This window comes from Gobius niger, assembly GCF_951799975.1.
Source record: "Gobius niger genome assembly, chromosome: 13".
Taxonomy (NCBI): Eukaryota; Metazoa; Chordata; class Actinopteri; order Gobiiformes; family Gobiidae; genus Gobius; species Gobius niger.
Window position 1 is genome coordinate 14,551,934 of NC_136864.1, and position 22,926 is coordinate 14,574,859.

Consider the following 22,926-nt stretch of genomic DNA (forward strand, 5'->3'; position numbering starts at 1 on the left):
TTAATCCAGAGCGCTTTGTTGATATCTGTATGCTACATCATAGCTCACTTAGCACCTGTTATAGCAAACTCTACACAGCCACCTAGCCCGATCACGCTAACAATAAGTTTCATACAGAATCTGAAACATAATACTAGATATGTCAATAACTCAAAACATATCACGCACGTGTCTATAATATGGCAGCTGTGAAGGAACGTCAAACAGTAGAAGTTGGCTACAGTTTATGGCGAATACAGCGAATTACAAACTTCTGTTTAATCCTTGCATTGCACGTTCTTCTGGTGCCACACGTTGTCAATTCTTTAGTGTATTTGGTTTGAAGCTTTTGTCACAGGGCATTGAATGAGCTGAGAAGTTGCAACTAAAGTTTTACCACACGAAGTTCGTGAGGCGCTGTCTGTGGTGCTGAAGTTTTCTTTTGTTGTTGACTTGAGCGTCTCTTTCTGTCAGCTTGCTCGGAAGGACTGTGAGGTGTGAGGCTGCTTTGTTTTTTGGCTAGCACATTCAGTTTTGTCACGTGCTCATCTGTAATCCATGTTTTGATCAGTTTAGTGGAGCAGGAAGTGAGGATAAGTGAGTATCTTCAAACCAACCCGCTTTATTTCTAGAGAGAAATGTACGAATAAATTGAACTAGCTTTCCTCAAGAATTTAAATATTATTATATATGCATTAGCTGAATTTAGATGAATACATTTAGTATTTACTGCCATAGATAGAATAGAATCATAGAATATTTATGCTATACATTGCTCCCATTGAAGTGTATTTACTATACTTTCTGCCTTACCTTTCACTGGTTTGACTTCATAATTAAGGCTTGCATACTTTGTGTCGATGTCAAGAGATGTGAATATTGATTTGTTGTTGCTGTCGTTTGCAGATGTACAAAAAGTCACAGTCGCCTCTGCCTCGCCGGGAAACTTTAACTATGATCCCATGACTTTATCAGTGAGATCTCTTTAATATTCATTGGCGGCAAACTTTTCATTAGACTCCCTCACTGTCCGTCCCTGTCGGGTAAACACCACACAGATGCAGCTGTGTTCATTCTTTATTGCCGTCTCTTGATTTCCTTTGGTGTTACAGAAGAGAAGAGTGTCTTTGAATTAGAATGTGCAGCCTCACTTGTGGTTTGTGTGTTTTTTTTTCTCTCAGGAAACAAAAGCCACTGAGTGTGAATGGCTCCGTATTGAAAACAGACAGTAATTACCTTTTTAAAGCCGCCGTTTGAGTCCTGGGGAATAATACGTTCTTGTGGAGGTATGTTCTTGTGGGAGATCAAAGTCTGTCCGGATCATGCTGAGGAGACACTAAGGCTGCTTTATGATCATTTATTGGTGCCACACTTCTGACAAACAGTGTATGTGTGACAGTGGATAGGGCTGCGTGATTATCGCAATATTAGCCGACGATCCATATCACAAACAAAACGAGATATTGCAATATAAATGAGATCTTCCATCTGACTATGATTTACATTTCTTTTGGCTTGCACATCTTAAAATCAACTTAATCTAATCTTTCAGCATCTATAATGTTAGATTCTGACAGATTACCACATTAGTTTGCTGTTATAAATATGTAAATAGCAAATCATACAGTAAGATTTCTTTCAGTTTTCACCCTTTAAAATATGTTCCCGATGTTGCTGTTGTGATGTAGAATGGTCTCACGTGATGTAAACAATAGGACAGTTGCCGTCGAACTTAACTATAATTTAAACTAAATACTTTTCTATATTTTGAATGGTCACAATTCGACAACATGGCATAGTAACACAGAAAACCCACTTAAACTACTGCCGTATATCAGGTAATTCTGTAGGAGTCAAACTCTTCAAAGTAGAAAGTATTTTGCTTTCTGAGTACAACTTGGTCTACCACAGGTGTATGAAAGGACTATCCCAGACCTAATTTGCCAGGTCTAACAAAGAACTAAGCCATGAATAAAGTAGTTCTTCAGACAGGCCAACCCAAAGGAGTACCAAAGAATAAAATAGGCTCCTGTGTTCCACTGGTGCCACAGTTTTAGAATCATATTGAATGTTCTCCATAAGATTGTTTGTTCCTCTGTATTTTAACCCAGAGTTTTCCATTGAATGTAACTGTTCAGTAGTTTCTCCTGATGCAAGCCCCTCGCTTGTGAATATTGATGAGGGATTTGAGTCACAACACTGAGCTTCTTGCATTAGTTACACCGAGCTAACTTCACTTTCTCATAACTTGTGTCAGGAGGCAGTGGGCTTGTGCATACAGTGTAATGTGCCTTGAGAAATACGTAGGTGTGTTGCATTTCTTAAAAGCATTTTGTGGTTTCTGGTGACTTCAAATCACTAATGTAACACAGGCCAGTCCCTTTCCCCCCGCTGTGCTGAAATCCTGCTGACTGAGTTTTATTTCTGGTGTGAGATCATGTTTTTGACTGTGCAGTCAGTTCAGCACATTCATCGCTAGTTTAAATGAGGTCTATGGCACCACTGGCAATTTCCTTATTGCAGCTGCTCACTCCCAAAGTCCAAAAAATGCAAAGCACAGTTTTTAAGGCAGCACTGGGATTTGGTAATTAGAGCATTTTTGCAGCGTGGGAATGTTACACATGACTTGAAGCAGGTAAGTGCGTATCCAGGGAGGAGCGTTGAGAACATACAAGGCATTTATAAGTGCACTTTAAGAGCTTAGACCACGTTGAGATTATTATAACTGTGCGCTAATCAAATACAGCTCAGAAAGATAATCCTCATCAATTAAAATATTCAGTTGGTTTGAATGGCTATTGATTGATTTAATGTGGTTTGACTTGCTGTGCTGAATGTTATATCATGGCCTGTTTACCAAATGAATGATTCAGTTTTATTGTGCTGCTGTGAAAAGCATTCAAACTTCTGTCTGGTGCAGAAGCCTGACTGCAGAGGGAAAAAAGGATGTTGAAAAGGATTTCACATTCAGCATCCAGAATTAAGGGGCGTGAGGGGACATCTCTGTCTGAAATCTATGAGGAAAATTCTTAAGATTTGAAATGACCCGTCTCATCCTGTGAACTTATTTTTTAATCTCCTGCCCATCAGGAGCATTAAAACCAGTAAATCCAGGTTTCACACTAGCGCTTTCCCCACTACCACCTAAACACCTCAACTGGCGCTCTCGTTTATATAGTCTGAACTTATGCAGTATACTATGACAGTTTTCGTTGAATGTGTGAGCTGAGAACGATGTTGATGGTGTGTGTATTGCACTAACTAAAGATTGTTGTGGAGCGGAGGGAGCTGTGCAGAAGGGAGAGGAAGGAGCTGAACAGTGCAGGACACCACGCTCTGAAACAGGCACACCGTTTCAGAGGATCAGAGGAGACTGAAGGCAGCCAACCAGGTTTCCTTCAGGTGCAACGGTTTTCCCGACCTCCAATAACATGCGGGTCAGGTTGACCCACAGTGCAGGCGCCGCTCAGTCACAGCGGCTCAGGACTAACACCTGAACACTACTTCGTTGTACTATGACACATAAAGCACTTACTTACTTACTTATAATCCCTAATGACTTACACCAAGCACAAATCCGTTAAGTAAGGTATTGTGTCATATTGAACTAATGAAGTTTTACACAATGCTTATAAGCATTATTATAAGCATAAATCCTGTATATGGGACTGTTTCTGCGATTAAATCTTTTCAATGTGCATCGGTAATTTATTATCTGTAACCAGGGACAACGGACAGAAATGAGCTATTAAGTAATGATCGAGTGCAGCACATCCTTGTCTCTATGAGCCATGTCTCTCTGTACATTATCATTTAATAAATTGCAAGATAGTCATCAAGATTTGAAATTATTGCCAATTACAGTGGGGAAATAAAGTATTTGGCCATAATCCAATAGAAAGTCTATGGGGAATTGACCAAATACTTTTTTCCCCCATTGTATCTGCAAAAGGTAATGATTCCCCATATTTTATTATATTGTGTGTCTCATCATACATTGATTAAATATTAAGTAATCTTAGACTCTCAATGTGTACTATTTTCCCCATTTACCTTGAGCCAGAAGTTATTATCCACCTAAATCTCTTGAACTGAAAAAAAAAGAAAAAATCTTAAATGAGTATAGTCTTGTGTAAAATGGAGATAACCCCGCTTTGGCATCCTCAGCTACCCCTCCGCAATTATCAGGAGTTTTGGCAGACTTTTAAACGCAGTCATAAAGGCCTCGTCTCAATGGGCTAGTTAAAGGCAGAACCTAAATCAGCATACCTCATTTTGGCTGACCGAAAAGAGACGCCGCCGCGCTGTGAATCTTTTATTTTTCTTTGGCCAGTCAGCCTCTTTGAAGTGAGATAATTTCAAAAGTACATCTGGTCTCAAATCCACTTGCATGTGCGTTGGTGCAACCGACTCTAATTTACATTCCGCTTTTTCTCCCCAACCTTTTACAGTGGCTGTCGTTTTTCTCGCCAAATTGCCTCGCTGTGAAGCATCTAAGAAGCAATTTGGAGAGAAAGGAGGGGGGCATTGTGTGACTGACAGTAAATTGTAGCTCCAGGACTGCAGCCGCTCGTTAGTGTCAGAAAAGCCCGGACTCGGTTATTAGAAATTTACCCTTTTGCTGTTGTGTCATAAATTGAGAGGATGGTGCGGTAATAAAGTTGCCCTCCGGGAGAGACTTGAGCTCCATGCGTGTTGGCAGTGATTTTCACATCTGGGCCAGGAGCCGGTGAAAGGAGCGGGCACCCGAACAGGCTCCTGTATTCAAATGAGCTCACCTGAAAAATCATTTGGCTGCTACCATTCTGCTCCATGCCACAGTGACATTTATAACAGTGCCAGAGCAGTGAGCTTTAAATTGCAGTGAGCTGTACGTGCCCTGTAGACTGTGAGCGCTGCTGCTCTCCAAGCCTGACCTCTAAACTGTGCTGTGCCTGTTTATGCATGTTTAATTACCGTGTACAGGTTCATAATCCATACACAGACCACTCAAGACAAGGGAAATCCCATGACTACTATAATATCATGCATTTCTATTTCTATAAGACGTTGTGCCATATAGGATATCATCTGTGCTGTATCATTTGTATAGCAATGTTCTTGTGTTTTGTATCCATGCCCAGGTACCTATTTATGAACATGTGCTTTAGTAAAGTAGACAAGGAATAGATTTCCAGGGAGAAGGATGTAGATCTGGATTTGTTAAAATATACAGTGCAATGATCATTCTCACCCATCCATGAGTAATGATATGTGTGTCGGTTCTGCGCCTCTTTGACCAAATGCGCTGGGCTCTCAGCGTCTCCTCTCAGTCTCAGTCTTTTCTTTTTTCTCTTATTGAGTAAAAAAAATGTGCTCTTGTACATACTCTCATTGAATGCTGCTTTTTAAACCTCATCCAAGAGCACTCGTGTGCCGTATCACTTGAAAATACTTTCACTTTCCTCATAGCAAACTGTTATGACACTGGTTATGTTGTCGCAATTTTCTCCTTTCATTTCTGTCATATCCGTGAATATTGGCAAAAACATTTTCTTTAGAGGTTTCAAATTACAACTGGTGTGCCTAAAGTTTTGGAACTTGTGGGGAAACTTTGCACCATTTGTCATAAGCAAGTGACATCTTTTTTAAGTACTTTAATAGTGATTTTTTTTTTTGTAGTTCTAAGTTTTGATCGACCCACCTTGCTATGAAAGTGATTTCTAATAAGAAATCCCATTCATTAGAGGGATTCTCTCTCAGTGGTACAGATTTGCATGTCTGTCCCTGGGATGCTTTTCTGCTGTCGTCTTACTGTCAGGTTCGTCTGGCTCGGCTCTGCGTGCTCACCAGCCCCACTGAGAATGATTGACTATTAATTGTCTAATTGTAGTGGCACAGTAATACAGTGCACCTGGAAAGACGCGCCGCTGCATTTGTTGCCTCTCCCCTTCAATTATTCTGCTCTCCATTATCATAAATTGTCATGTAATTCCGACACGTCCTTCTGTCGAACCAGCAGCTAAGACTTCCTCCAAATTTGCGACACTCTTCTGGTGAGCTACACACCACTAAAGTTTTCCTACTTCTCCTCCAATGGAAAAGTTTCTCATAATGAAACTTCGCTTTCCACCATATGCAAATTTCAAGATTACAATTTTCACTTTTTCCTGCCAACCTCGGTTGCTCCTAATTTCAATTTCAAATGGCTAAATAAAGGTCAGTAAAATTTAAATGACAGAAAAGTTTCCTGTCCTTCCAGAAGATGTTAAGCCTTATTGTTCTTGTTGTTTTTGAAATCCCTTTGTGCCGTAGTTAGTGAGAGCTTTAACTTGTGTTGATGGCAGATCCAATTATTACGGATCAGTCGCTGCCTTTGAACGAATAGTGAAGCAAAAGTAACTTGTGGGCACATTTTTCCATCCATCACTGCACAACTCTCTCCTCAATTTAGTGGTGCCATTATTTCACTTTCCTGAGTGCTGTAGGCTTTATGTTGCCTTTTTTTTTTCTTTTTTTTTTTTGCAGAGTAGAGCAGAGTGGTCAGTCAGTGTAAACACGGGAAGCATGAACCGTGACACAGAGGGCGAGAGCAAAAACAGGTTGTCACCCATGGCAACGTGAGGAGAATCAAAACGCCGAACAAAAGCACCCTATAGACAGGCAACGTGATGGTAAAAAAAGGACTGCAGCTATAGCATTTCTGTGAAAGTGATCATGAAAGCTGGGATATGTCCTTATGAAGATTTGGGATGCTACAAAGATGTTAGGATTGTTAGGAATGCGTTTGGACCACGACTAATATTTTAATTAAATTGGAAAGAAAAAATAAATCAGGTATTGGTTTTTTACCTTAATACATCCTTTTCGTAGTCCCTCTTGGGATAATATAAGTGTTGATGGGATGAGTTTCATCTTCCCCGGTGTCTCTGGCCAGAAAACCACACTTACAACTTTCCCTGCTCCGACCCGGAGACGCAATACACTACCGATGATAAGAAGACACACCAGCCAAATATTGCCTAATGAGGAAAAAGACCTCAGGCTGAATAGGCGTACAGTATGCTAACGTAACACATTGATGGTTAGCTACATGAAGCATAAACAACGATAAATAGGTGTGTTAACGTTACATAAACAGTTCAGATAACTATAGCATAAAGAACAAACCAAACTCTCCATCTCACTCCAAATCACTAAATCCATAGAAATCTTCATCCTCTGTGTCACTTCTGACTAATCGCCCTGGCAACTACCTGGGCACGGAGGCGTAACTGCACCGTTGACAAGCCCCGGCGGCATGTTTTTTAAGCTCTCATTTCTGAACTCGTTCCTCTCGCTGTGGCCATCGAGCTTTTAGCCCCGTGATTAGCTTTTTTTGTTTACTTTATTGCGGTAAGAGTAACCCCCGCTTCTCGCTCACTTCACACTTTCTTTCTGCTGCTCGATTAGCCTGCAGTGCCCTCTAGTGGCATGTGAACAATAGAAAAACCCCAGCCTAACTATGAAAAAAAATTAACTAATAGTCTGGAAAATATGGTAATAGAATCATGAAGAAGAAGCTAACAGGCTAATGGACAAAGCTAACTGTGGGCTAGCACCACTTAAACAGTATTTACAGCCAAGTTTGAGTGAAAAAAATTATCTCCATTGTATAATTGGATGTACAATATCCCTCTCACCCTTTGTCTTTTCTGTCAGTGTAGTATTTACTCTCACGCACAATTAATGAGTAAGAAACCTCAAGATGCTACGACACCTGCAGTGGCGTTTATGGCATCTAGGGGCATGAGTTACTTAGTTCTTAAGTAAAAGGATATTTTAGCACTCTACTTAATATCTTAAACTGTGCACAGAATATCGGATAGTTCTTCATGCTGAGTGTCATATTAACAAGCAACATTGAGAAATATGTAGATCTGTTATCATTTATCTGATCTTAATTTAATCCGGAAAGTCCCACTGTGCATCAGAATCTCTTTCTCATGGGGGACCTGGCCCCAGAGCAAATCCTATTGAACATGTTTTTAGCCGGAGGAACCTGGGAATCTTCTTGCAAACATCTACACCACTAAGATGCAAATCTGTTCACTGTTACCGTAGCCCATTTCTGCACAGTTTGCATGGCTCATATGTTTTTGTCAGATGCAGCTCCTACTACGGAAACAGCAATGCCATCCCTCTTTAGATTAAACGTTGTGGCAATAATGAGAAATGCACACAATTTTAAAGATGCGAGAAGAAAAAGCAAAGGGTGAAAATAAGTTAAAAAATAAATAAATAACAGTGCACACATGAAAGAGCCTTCAGACTGCAGCTGCACTTTGATACATTTTTCCAAAAAAGCCGGTGCTGCCCACATGTGTTTTGAGTCTGTCGCGCTGCCAGAGATCAGGAGGAGGCAGAGAGAGTTATCTGTATGCAGCCTCACATCAGCCAGCAGGGGACGGTTAGGAACTGGACAAACAGTCAGACGCCGGCACTGCCAAATGTCCTCCATCCTTGTTTTAAGATTAGCTCATGGTAATTTATGAGACCCCATGAACGGGCCACCTCTGAGAGCGCTTAAGGCTGAATAATGTGAAGGAAATTCAAAGCAGGTACAAACAAGTCAAACATGGAGGCTGAGAGAGGAGCTTTAAAGGGATTTTTTTTTTTTTCATGTATGAAAGAGAGAGAGAGAAAGAGAGACAGCGGCAGTTCCTCAGTTTCTCCCTCTGATGCCCTGATTTCATCACCTTCGTAAAAAAACGATACATCTTAAATTGCCACTGACATCAGTGTCTGGCCCCGATCTGTCAGTTTGTTCAGGAAAAAGGTATTGCATGCTGGGAGGACATCGGTTCAAAGACAGGAAGGAATTCTAATATCCAATCAGAATGAAACTTTGACTTTTGAATTAGTGCGCCTCGTGTCGAAGCAGCTACTTCTCGGAAATGTTTGAACTGCTTATCTACAAACAAATCAGTTTGCACGGCACACTTTGTCCTTGTAGGTATATTTGTCTTCTACACTCTGCATTTGATCTGCCTGGGGTCCCTTCTTCAAACATAGACCTAGATTTTGGAGTGCCTAAGCTATTGTGAATAAATATTGGGCAAATGGGTTTGTTAAACATTCGGCGAGACAAGTTTTCAAGCTCAGGAAATGTTATGGGCAGACTAATGCAACAAGGCACATAAATAAATACATATCAGATAAAAAAACACTTCTAATAACGAATGATTGGTGGTGAAAACATTAATGTTGTCACTTGCTTTCGCCCGGTGATTGATGGTTGCTCTTCTCATCACTGATGCCACAGTGCTTTCGGGAAAAAGTGCATTTTCAAGCTCAGATTGAAAATTTGAAATCTTAGCATCGGCTCCAAACCTTTGTCAAAAACAAGATGAGCTGTCGGCTTTGTCTTCTATTTGTAAAAGACGCTGCTGCTGCAAGCCCATCACTCACTTTACACTTGTTTTGAAGAGGCTGCCTTTAATAAAATGTAATCTGTACAAAGCTGTATCTGTGCTCAGGTAATCTCTCTGATTGTCTCTTGTCTCGGCAGGGGCCCTGACACTTTGGCTTCTTTTGGTGTGAATTTCTATTTGCCTGATGTCTGCAGCTACCCACGGCACATCTCTCTCTCCCTTTGGCAACTTCTGACCTTGTTATGCCAGTCTCCCCCGCCTCTACAAATGGAAATACGGTTGCTTTGAGATCAATCCGTCATAACGCGAAATAGGACATTGACTTTACTTTCTGTATTTGGTACGCAACAACAAGAAGTAAGAAGTTGTTTTGTGAAGCAATGTCATGGGTGAAGGGCACAAACCTGCATGCATTTGCTTACCGTGGCCTCATTGTGTCCAAACTGCCACTTTTGATTGATGGAAATATCCAGTACAGGCTGATAAAACATCTTTAATGGCAAAAATGACACATGGGCTTCATCACAGTAAGAAATAACAACACGCACAATCAGCCGTCTCGTTTGCTGACTTTAATCGAGTTTTGTATTTCTTAATTCATAACAAGTCATTGTTCAAAAATGGACATTTTTCCAAGCCCTGTTACAGAGTGCACGATCATCTGTATAAATGAGCATTGACTGGGACTGGAGCCTAATTGTCAACTGAGTGACATAGATAATGGCCAGCATCGCATTACCATGCACATTCACCATCAATAGATGACCACATTAGCAGCCAAGCATGAGAGATGTCGCCATAAAAGCTGTCTCCTCTCTCGCCCCGATTGATGAGAAAGTGAAAACATGAAAAAAGTAAACTGGGAGAAATGTGCAAATTTGTGAGAGTTGTTTTTATTTCTTTTCTTCACAAATTTTTGTATTAAAATGATCAAAAACTGGATGAGTAGGGATCTGTACTTATAGATGTTGTAACGTTTTCGGCAACAAATAATAATAATGGGTCATGATGTTCATGCATGATCTTCATGATCTTGATTGGTCGATCATTTTATTGTTATTTCATTGCCGTTTTAGTGAATTCATGGTATTCTTATGTGATCCTCATGATCATGATGAATTATTAAGATATTCATGTACATTCATTACAGTAGTTAGTCGTTTAATTCAGGGATGAAGTCATCCATGAAACAACATGTAAACATGTTTGTTCCTGAGAAGTCATGATTTAGTAATGCATGAACGTATCATGAAATCATGCATTAATTCATGCGTAAGTTCATTTATAATTATTATAAAGTGTTAGCCAGTTTTCTTTTTTGTCTCATAATTAGTGTTGCACAAAGCTTATAATGGCTGCCATGTTAATGGTTCTGATCTACAAATGTAGTAATTCTGCATTTGAACAAAAATATGTTTCTGTTTAAACAGCATATTTCATGCTGTACCTTAGTGAAACTTTTGCACAGTATGGTATTTTTGGAGGAGAAAGAAAGATTTCCTCCATAAAAGTGGGTAAATTCAGACTCGCTTTAAGCCCATTGCCACGTTTCCATTGTGGTGTCTCATAAAGTTGCCTGGTCACAGATGGATAGAGCACCTGAAAGTTTCAACCAAGTGGATTAATAGCCACTGTATTTCTACACAATGTCAAGGCTGGCCCCGGGCTGCAGCTGCCACTGTGCCAGACTGTGCCAATGGATGCAGTGCCACGCTTGTGAAGTATTTACATGCTTATGAATCCAGCAATTTGTCAGAGATCAGTCCCCGTGGGGGATTTGTCACCAGTAAAGCAGACAGGAGGTTGAAATAGTGGCAGTTTACTACAAAGTATAAATGTTAGAGGTTGAGATTAAAAGGGGAAAGTTTTATGACAGCTTGGTCACTGTGACAAGTGTGCTTTGGGCGACACTTAATCAAATCTTTGTGATATTTCCTTTTGACTTATAAGCAGAAATCATGAATGAGGCTCCATAGTATAAATGTGACCCCTTTATTCACAGAAAAGCAGGTGCACTTTATTTCAAAAGCTTTTCTCCTTTGTGAGCCAAAACCAATATATTGTACTTTCAGACTGAATCAGTAGAGAACTCTTACTCCGTTACCAACAAACAAGAAAAAGAAAGTTAAAAAAACAACAGCACCAACAAAAACCTTCTGAGTAAAAGCACTCGGGGCTTGTTCTCAAGGTTTCCAAAAGTTGGACAACAGAAAGTACTGAATGGATCTGGCTCTGTGCCATTTTGAGCCCAGAGACGTCTGCGCCTTTGATTTCTACTGGAAATACTGTATGCAGCTAACGTCGGTGTTTCAATTATGTATTTGAACCACTCTTCTTTTGCCTAGATCTTTAGCTCCTATAGAGGGAATGCATGTGATGACACAGCAAAGCAACACTATGGCAACAGGAATCAAAAGAGTGTACATTTTACTCTGATATCAAGTCCCCTGGAGCCCTGCTTTAATCACTATGGGAAAATTGGGTGAACGGTTTAAAACTAGATTCAAATGCTGTCCGTCCTCTCCATATGGAAGCAGGATCACATTTGATGTTGGCCTACTTTATTCCCAGTTAAATTGGACGCAGTTATTTCCAGGTCCTAAAACAGCAGGGTGTCTCAGAGCTAAACTGATGCAGACGACCCCCCGCACCACTGGCACATTAGCCTCAGAGTCACAGAGCTGCCCTCTGTGTGAAGAAACAGGCCACAATCCCATGTTGGTCTACAGAAGGCAAGACCAATATGTGTGTCAAGCCAAAAATTCCCATTCTTGAAAAGTTGTATGTAAAAAAAAATGTTGTGTGTAAAACCTCTACAGGATCCACATGCGCGCCTCCCAACAAGCTCTGTAACATTAGTGGCATTTGTAAGACGCCTGTATGCATTTTTCCCGGTTTCTCCAAAATAGGCGGTGACATTAAACCGATGATTAAATCCCTGAAGGGTGACAGCCCTGTTCCTTGTAGACAGCTGACAACGGGACAGCAGGAAACGGTGAGAGGAGACAGCCGCGGTGGAGACAAGGTCAGTGGGAGGAGGAGGAGGAGGAGGAGGGAGACACTGAAGGTAAACATAAGGAATCGGAGGTGGATGGATGTGATAAGGGCCTGTAATTGTTGCATTAAGCTGACCTTGGCTGGACTTGCTTGATCATTTCAGCCCTCAATTCGCCTCCTTTAGAAATAATCTCTTGCGTATTACAGCCAGAAACTATTGCCTGATTATTATTATCTGCACTCCCTTAGCCCCGGTGTCTTATATGCATAGAAATTGGGGCAGATTTCTAATTGTGTTATTTCTGAGTAAAGCATAACATAAAACCAGTCATAGTGGAATGAGGAAAAACTAGATGAACATCATTCAAAATGATGATGTATCTTTATTGTTGATCAGCTTTTGAACCAGGATTTAGGCTGCACATACCAAATCAAGTCACAAGCTTAAACTTGCCTGTCAAAGCACGTAAAGGACATACTGTATTTGATCTTAAAGCACTACTAAATAACTCATGCCCCTAGAGGCCAAAAGCGCCACTGCAGGTGTCGTAGCAAGTTGCATTTTTTAACTCATCGATTGTCCGTGAGAGTAAATACTGCGCTGACAGAAAAGACAAAGGGAGAGAAGGATATTGTACGCCCAATTACACGATGGAGATCATATTTTTCACTCAAACGTGGCTGTAAATGCTGTTTAAGTGGCGCTAGCCCGCAGTTAGCTTTGCCCGTTAGCCTGTTAGCTTCTTCTTCGTGATTCCATTAGTGTGTATTGGTGACTAACCCGCGGTCAGGAAAGTTGCAGTTGTGGTTTTCTGGCCAGAGACACTGGGGGAGATGAAAGACCCTCCAATCATCCCATTAACACTTGTATTACTCCCAGAGGGACTAGGAAAGGATTTATAAAGGTAAACAAGTTACTTAGTACTGCTTTAAACATTAGGGTTTGGATTTTATATGAAGACAAAATCAATAGACGTTTCTTTCTTCAATTCATCACATTTTCTGTCCCCTAACTCCACTATTTTCTCATTTCTTTCATGTTTAGTTAATTCTACAGTGTTCTGTTATATTGAGTAGCTTCAAGCAGTGCCATTGGCCTCTTTGGATTGGATTGGTTTCTTGTGACATCTTGCATTATTTGTCTTGGTTGTGAAAATTCACAGTTAAAATCCTCCGCTGTACATTATTTTCCATTCTTTGGTGGTTGGTCTTCTGACTCATATTTGATTTGGGGCGCTGCTGGGCTGATACATCAAAGCCTCTTCACTTATTTTTAGCTGCTAAATTGCACTGCACACGCATTTTCAAAACTTCACTTTTATTTTATGCTGACATTTCCAAAAAAAAAAAAAAAATGACTGAATGGTAAAAGCCCATAGCAGAGCTCCCACATTTAATCAGGCTGTATTATTGAAGTTTCCCCTCAGTGAAGTGGGGGAATAAACAACTACTTCTGGGAGTAGTTGGAGGTTGATGTGTGAAGAATAGGCCTGATGTCCTGGAACATCAGGGGCTAAGAAGATTTTACAATTTTATTTCTAGTAATATTAAGTATTTACTCAGTATCTGTTTCTACACAAGATCATCAGAAGGAATGCCCATGAGGTGTTACCTTGTTATTGAGTGACCTTGGAGATTCAAATCTTGGTAACAAGTACCTAGATGGAGAATTGGCAAACCGTGCATGTTTTAAGTTGATGAGGGAGATGGGATTGCTTGGAGAGAAATCCCGCTCATACACAGTAAGAGAATACAAACCCCACACAGACAGCATTTATTATTTGGCTACATCCAACACATCAACAAAAAGTTATAGCAAACATGAAACATTGTCTAAAATGATATTTTTGGTAACATTTCATGATAATGGTACATGAGTTCATGCATGTTTTTTTGCACTACATGAGTCATGGTGTTAATGCATGATCCTCATGATCATGATTGGTTGATCATATTATTGTCATTTCATTGCCGTTTTAGTGAATTCATGGTATTCTTATGTGATCTTCATGATCATGATGAATTATTAAGATTTTCATGTGCATTCATTACAGTAGACGTTTAATTCAGGGATGAAGTCATCCATGAACCAACATGTAAACATGTTTGTTCCTGAGAAGTCATGATTTAGTAATGCATGAACGTATCATGAAATCAAGCATTAATTCATGCATAAGTTCATGAAAACCATGCATGAATTCATGTACCATTATTTTAAAGTGTTACCCTGTCATGCAGATTTATTGTCAGTTGTACCACATCTAAAACGCATACAATACAGACAATTGAAACAGAATTTTTCTCAAAGTTATGGAGAAACCGCAGCAAACACAAGCCCTGTTATCCTTTGTTATTGCTGCCAAAAAGCCTGTACCGATAAAATTCAATACTTATGTTCTGTTTATTTTAGCTACTTCTTGAGAAATAATAATGAATTTTCCTCTGTTTGACTTTATCCCACTGAAACACATTTTGCGCATATAGTTCCGTTCAAATTCTCCTCAATTCCCCAGCAGCTCCATAAAGGATGGATACTCCGCTGCATTTGCATATGGGTGTTTAGAGTGGGCCTGCACGTGCTCGGGTAATTTGTGAGTCTAACTATCTCCAATCGGGCAGGCGTTAACTTGCGGCGGTAGATTTAATGTGGTGTCACCTTCACACACTCCCCTCACGTCTGATTGAACGCGGTAACGTGTCGGAGCTCCAGCTCCGCATGAAACAGCGGATGAAGCCGTCCAAATAAGCTGACACTGCCACACTTCAATGTGCACCTCATTCCTTTGTGTTACAGGCATTTGCACACACGGCCCAGAGGTTAAATATGGGAAATGCGGTTATTTTAATGCAACAGCAAATTGAGCGCCAGGTTGAAGTGTTTTCTCTTAAGAAAAGCCAGCAATAAAGAAATGTTGTTGGCCATATGGAATAAAGAACAATATGTGCCTTTAGATGGGGTGATAAAGTCTCACTTGGCTGCATGTTTGTTTGAAGCAAATGGTTGTATTTGCAGTATTATGGTTTTGTAGTGGATCTTACAGCATTTTTTTCTTCTCAGTATGGATTGAATTTGGAGAAATCTGTACACGTGTCAGGAATCTCTATTAAAACAATATGTACGTCTCAATGTATGTCTTAAGCTTAGACAATATATCATTTTGTGATATATTATATCATGATACGCCTTTGCTGCATCATATTGTTTTGATGTCCCATATTGCAATACGTGTCATTCTCATATTATTCACAGTGCAAAGATTGTTTTTTACGTCACGTGTGCATTTTTTTTAACTTACCATTGTTAATGACTTGAAGGGCTGGTGCTTGTTTCATGAATATATTGATTACTACAGTATAAAATTCAGGAAAAGTGGGAAGGGTGTAATGTTTAATCTTCCCTTTCACTAAATTTGATGTGTTATATACGATAGTCACTTTCAATTGCCTTTGCGGCTAGAGTGTATATTATTTTAGTGGCTATTTATCTGTAGCTCTTATTTTATTCAAATCGTCCTCATTAAAATCCAAGGTGTTCTGAAGCTTTTCACCCTTTTGCCATCCGGAAACTCAATCACTTCAATTTATATAGACAACAAAAACAAAAGCTAAAAATCCCCGCATGGGTTTGCTTGCGTTGCCAAGTTATTTTCTCCTTGCTGTGGGCCTGAGAATATATTTACTGAATACTTTCTGCGCAGTTTTTTTCTGTGGGAGACTCTTAAACAATGTGGCCAGCTGCAGGCGTGTCCCCAAACATGAGGCGTTTGGCGCTGATAGACTTTGCTTTGAGCGCGCGGCTCATTGGTGAAAGGTTAAATGGGCATCTGCTGGTCTCCGAGCATATGGCAACCACCGCGCAGCCAGGCAAGGTGCATTATTATTTATCTTGCGGGACTTTAGAAACTTTGTGCTTTCAGGACTTGGAATGGCCATTAAAGCTGCTGTATGTTGCACGATATCAATGGTATGCTTGCGTTGAGTTAAAAAACTAAATTTTAGGTCAGGACTGGGAATTTTGTGAAAGTAAAAAACACTAAAGGACAATAAGAAAAGAAACAAACCCATGGACACTCACATATTTAAACTATCTTCTTGTTGTCTCTAGCAGAGTATCAGGACAGTAGTGGAGCAAAGCCGTTGTATTTGTTTCAAAGGGGAGTTGAATCGACCTGGTTATTATGAGCGAAGTTACTTTCAGTAACTCTAGTTCTCTGAATGTGCTTAGTGTAAAACTAATAACTGTCAGGCTTATTCGCAGTGGTAAGACAGAAATAATCGTCAGGAGCAGGTTAATGCTAGCTTTAAATCAGGGGTTCCCAAACTGTGGTTCAGGGACCAGAGGTGAGAGAATGTGACCATTTACCATTTTAAAAAGTGGGGGAAAATAGATTAGTGTCATCCTAGGCCCCAGTCTGACAGTGGCAAATGGTTAGTGATTCACACACAGTGGGTCAGGGCCCAAATTGAGGTCATTATGTTCCTCTTCTGCCCTGCATGACTGTATGTAACAGTTTTTGACCGTACATGGGTTCGCTCTTCGTCGAATAGCCTTGGGATGCGTACTGTAGGGCCCCCAAGTGGATTTTTGGGAAGGGCCAGCACCAGCTCTGCATATAGAAACCCTGACAAGAAGGTTTGAACTGGATCCTCTAAATCTGGAATAAACCCAAGATAAAGACAGACAAATCCAGTAATATACTCAACGCAATAATCAAACCTTTACCTCTATAGCACGTTTAAAAACAGTTGACCTAAGTGGTGAAAAGTAATTAAAAAGATCAACAACACACATTCAAGATAAAAAATGCTAGTTCCATTAAATATGAAAAAGAGCTAGAAAACAATGATGAAAGATAAGTGAAAGCCTGCTTTATCTAGTGTGTGAATGGCATGAAAAAAGGTGCATTTTCAGCAGAGTTTTCGAGTGTCTCTATCGCACTAATGTGCTGTGGAAGGCCAGACTTTAGGCACAGCCAAAGAAAAGTCTCGATCTCCCTTAGTTCTGAGCCTGGAGTGTGGGATGACAAGCAGCAGGGGGTCAGCTGACCTCAAACTTGTGCTGGGGCTGTAGGCCTGCTATAGCTCAGGCAGAGAGGGAGAGGCCAATCCATGCAAACGTTTAAAAGTCAGTAAAAGGATTTAAACCATGTTCTAAAAGTCACTGGGAGCCAGTGGAGAGCTGCAAGGACAGGGGTAATGTGCTCCCACTTTTTGGCACCTGTCAACGGGCCGGCTGCAGTGTTCTGCCCGCCCTCAATGGCGAGAAAGAGACGACTCATCTGGACCTTAATAACGTGATTTACAGTTGTCCAATCTCGAGATTATAAAAACACGTAATGAACTAAATCAGGATTGGGTACTGTTAATTTTTTTTTGATGCCGATACCTGAATGATTCTTTTTTCGAAACTTACACTAAAATATTTGTCATCTAGAACCAGAAAACAGAATAATATGTGGAAGATCTGCAAATTTACAATATTGGGTTCATCTCCAATGTCAAGAAGTGTGCAAAACAAATTGGGGAAAAATAGAAGATCGTGGTAAAAATAAGGAAAAAATATGTTAATAGGTAAAGAATTGGAAATAAATTGGGGAAAAATGGGGGGAAATTGGGAAAATATTAGTTTAAAAAAATGAGCAAAAAACAACAAAAAATGGGTCGAAACAAGAACAAACTTTGTAAAAAAAAATTTTTTTTTTTTCATACCTTCTTTTGATACTTTTTGTTCGATACCAGTAGCACCTAAACTTTTTTTCCGATACCGTACTGGTATCGTTTAACGGTACTCAGCCCTAATCAGGACTAAATCCAGACTACTAAAAGGACTAAATCAGGATTAACACTAACCAAAACTTGGTTTAGGACTGGGATAGACAAAGTCTACGCTGGGGCTAAACTTTGACTAACATTCAGAATAATCGACATTCTGTTTTTATCTACCATGTTGTTACTTTTTGCTGTCATACTTTCGGCACTTGCTTTTTCCATATAAATTGGTTTGGGCGTCGACCATTGATTCTAATCCGACTTGAGCATATAGAACTCAGATGTTGCACCATAGACGGCATATTTAATTCAAAAGGTAATCTTCTATATCAAACAGGACGGCCCACGAAGGAAGCTTGCCAGTTACCCGGAAGAGGAGATTTCACGCCTTCTCGACACATTGACAGTGCTGAACGTATATCTAGGTCTGCCCGCGATCAGCATATGATTTTGGTCCGACGTTTACTGTTGTTGTCGTCACCATTTTGTGTTGGATTTACAAAGGCACTCTCTCTGACTTTCCCATGTGCCATATGTGCAAGCAGATGTTATCGTCTCGGCCCAGAGGAGAAAGATGGACGACCTGTCTTCCCGACTGAAGCTGAGAAATTGTATTTTTTCCCCATGTTTTTTTGGATCGCGGAGTAGCTTTTAAATTTGCATTCTGCGCTACACTGCTGCACCGTAACAATGGCTTACTTTCTCTCTCAATGTCAAGAGGCCTGTTTTGGGGGAGAGCGGAAACACAATTTCTGAGAAGGTCTGTCTATTACTCTGAAGAGAAAACTTGTATTTGCGAATCCAATTATTGTTTTCGGTGGCAACTTATTATGCATGGGATTATCAGCAGCACTTTAGCACAGTAATAGCAGGGTAATAGGATGGAAATAACTAGCACAGCACAATATTCCACCAAATATACATATCGCAAGACCCCACAATATATTTCAAAATCGCTCCATCTGAGATTTACACATTTTTGTGCAAACACAGCCGAAACCAAAACATTTGGTGACTTTAAATTGGGCAACAGTTCAGCTTCAGTCATGATTTTTCTATCTAGCATTGTTTTGACCTAATTGTATAAGAAGCCACTATGTTATTACTGTGCTGTAAATGAGGATATTGTGATTAACAGGGCTAATAATACAACCTGATCACACTTTTTTCCTCCTTCAATTCTCTACACCACAATTGCTCTACAGCTTGCTTTATTTACAAGCCCATCACATCTAATTAATATGGCTACATTCCCACAGCCTAGGCACCCCTCAAGAAAAAGAAGTGGTGCTTTGCTTAATTACTGCAGAAATGAAATTTTAATAAAGCTAACAGAGGAACTCGACATGCAATCAGGAAGCCATTAAGTAGATGAAGGTAATCCAGCAGGACTGAAGGCAGCGCTGGGGCCAAGCGCTCGGAAATTGGGATTTGATTAAGCTTGGCAAGGGAGATTTTTTTTTTCTCTCTAAACAATTTCTTAAAAGATGCATGTTTACTTTTTGATTAAAACAACCCTCTTGTGTGGTCTTAAAAAGCGTGTGTTGGCTGCCCTATCCCACTTAAAGAGAAAAAAAGAAAGAAGCTATTTAGCAAGATCGTCCTGCTTTTTGCTACGATCTACTGCCATGAACTCCAGTTGGAAAGTTGTCAGATCACACAAAAAAAGTTTCATCAGAACGGGCGAATGTGACTTGTATCAACGTTTGTCTAATTTATTGCTGCAAATGTGCGTTTTTGTTCGGCGCGACAGTCTCCAAAGTCCGACTGTATTACCGTATTTTCCGGACTAAACCTCACCCCGAAGTATAAGTCGCATCAGCCAAAAAAAATGCATAATGAAGAAATAAACATATAAAAGTCGCTCCGGAGTATAAGTCGCATCAGCCAAAAAAATGCATAATGAAGAGGAAAAAAACATAATAAGTCGCTCCGGAGTATAAGTCGCACCAGTCAAAAAAATGCATAATGAAGAAGAGAGAACCATATATAAGTCGCTCCGGAGTATAAGTCGCACCAGTCAAAAAAAAATGCAAAATGAAGAAGAAAGAACCATATATAAGTCCCTCCGGAATATAAGTCGCACCAGTCAAAAAATGCATAATGAAGAAGAAAGAACCATGTATAAGTTGCTCCGGAGTATGTCACACTAGTCAAAAAATGCATAATTGAAGAAGAGAAAATGTAAGTCGATCTGTCACATCAGCCAAAAAAATACATAATGAAAAAGAAAAAAAACATAAATAAGTCGCTCCAAAGTACAAGTCGCATCAGCCAAAAAAAAAAGCATAATAAAGGAGAGAAAAAAACACATAAGTCGCTCCGAAGTATAAGTCGCACCAGTCAAAAAAATGCAGAATGAAGAAGAAAAAAACGTATTTAAGTCTCTCCGGAGTATAAGTCGCACCAGCCTTGGCAACTACCTGGGCGTGGATGCACCATTGACAAGCCTCTCCCGGCATAACGTTGTTCAAGCTCTCAATTCTGAACTCGTTCCTCTAGCTGTAGCCATCTAGCTTTTAGCCAGACCCTCACAAGTTTCCTCACTCACACCAAACTTTACCACTTTTTAAATTTTCAGTTGCACAGTAATTAAGTCAGTAAGTGCTTTATTTGTCATTGTACAACCGAACAGGAGTAGCAGACAGTGGTACACAAGCCTAGAGTGCCCTATAGCGGCTGTCAGTGTCAAAATGAAAAAAAAAGTGAAACTATATATATTGATATATAAGTCGCACCTGAGTATAAGTCGTACCCCCAGCCAAACTCCCCCAAAAAGTGCGACTCATAGTCTGTAAAATACGCTCCTTTATTTCACCAGCACAAACCCCCCATATATCTAAAATCCTTTCTTCATCTCTTGCACCATAACCTCTCCAATGGGGTCTTTCTACACTCATGTTTTCTGTCTTGCTGTCATTAACCTCCATCGCTCTCCTTTCTTTTCTTTCTTCTTCCACCGTCTCCCCGCTTTCAACACAGATCACAGTGTCATCCGCAAACATCATACTCCACGGAGAGTCCTGTCTGACCTTATCTGTCAGCCTGTCCATCACTACCGTCAGCAACTAAGTACCCGAACAAAAATAATTCATATTCTAAGACACTGCAGTAGTTTACTTGATGCAAACTAAATAACGGAGTGCTGGAGCTAAAATCGGGTCTCTTATTTTGAGCTAACAATGTGTCAAGTCCCACGTTAATGTATAACTCAGTGAATGGAGTTCCAGAATAGCAGCAATTGTCAAGAGTTACTGTGCAAATGATGTCAAGAAATGGCCCATAAATCCCCTTATTGTTTCGTTTCATAGAGTGGTGTGGGGAGAATATAACCGCATTATGGGATTAGCAGGGTAAAAAAAAATCACATCTTGAATCACATTTTACATGGTTTAAAAACTACCCAAAGTCATAAGTTATGGAGTTTTATTAATTAGCAGGAAATCGTGACAGCAAGTCGTTTGGCTACTACGAACAAATCATAAACACAACAATCTTTTTAAGGCAAGTTTATTGGTAGAGCAAAATCATTCACAAGTGCAGCACAGTTCCTTAAAATTACAAGAAGGCGGATAAATCTAAGACGAGCTGTGTACTAAAGGCTCAAAGTACATTATCACTTTGTAATTGCATCTTTATTGTCTTAAAACAACAGCAAGCATGTGTCTTTCCCCCCCCAAAGGCTTAATTTCCTGTTGATTTACTTGTCTGAAAAGCACACAAACCACAATTAAGTCAATGTTCATCAACACAATGTTAGATTAATGACACTGATCTCCTTTGTCTATGTCATTCTTCACTAATGAGCAATGAAAACACTAGCAGTATCTGAAACAAATACCTTATAAACTTGCTATCCGTCATATTTCTCTTTTGAGTAATTGGCTGAAGGAAAATATAGGCGCATTTGGTCGTCAGATGGGACGGGAAAAGACTTTGATTTGATTTGAGGTCAGTGGAAAATTAAAGCCCGCTAAAGACACAAAGTGAGAGAGGAGCTGAAGGGGATCGATGAGAGGGCGCAGCGGATCAGGAAGTTTGACAGGAAATTATGGATGGATTTATAAAATGGTAGAAACAGAAAACATCGCTGATGTTTTTATTGCTTGTGCAAGCTTCTGAAAAGAATGAAAGAAGAGGTTTATCCATATATTCAATCCTTAAATAACTGACCCACTGTTGTCGTATTTAAAGTGCTGCATTTCCTTAAATCCCAGCAGGGCGTCATGGTATGTATGGAACACCAATTGTAAAGTGTTCTTTTATAACCTGGAAAAGAAAAAAGGCAATGTAGCTTCTTTAACAAACAACAAGAACACTTGGCAAGAACAAAAAAACAACAACCTTGATGCCCTCGTTGCTGTTGTGAGTTCAGACCGTGTGCTAAAGTGTTTGTTCAACACCTGTTAATGATGTTACAGTGAATCTTCAAGTAATGAAGGCCAAACACTAACTTCTGTCATGTTTTTCTTCCAAAACCTTTAGCAGTGTTTTGTGGTATTTTGATCACTAAGTAGCTCATAATGAGTGATGAAAGTACCGTAGTCGGGACCAATTAACAAGGTTTAAAAGAATATTATCGGTTCATGTGTTAAAGATGGATAAACACTATAAATATGATATTAATAAATAGGCAAAAAGAGAGTAAATGTTAACGGGAGGGGGGGATAAAGGCATTGTTGAGTCTTCTTGAAAGCAGCAGTGAAGTTCTCTGGTGATCAAAGGAAACTTGTTGCCACCTCAAAGTTACCGTGAGGAAGATGATATTGTTTGGGAGACCTCTGTAATC

General features: G+C 40.0%; 1 protein-coding gene across 5 annotated transcripts in view; it reads left to right on the forward strand.

Annotated features, from left to right (window-relative positions):
- Window positions 1-22,926, forward strand: part of astn1 (astrotactin 1) — a 288,872-nt gene that overhangs the window by 624 nt on the left and 265,322 nt on the right. The gene's annotated exons all lie outside the window — the stretch shown is intronic.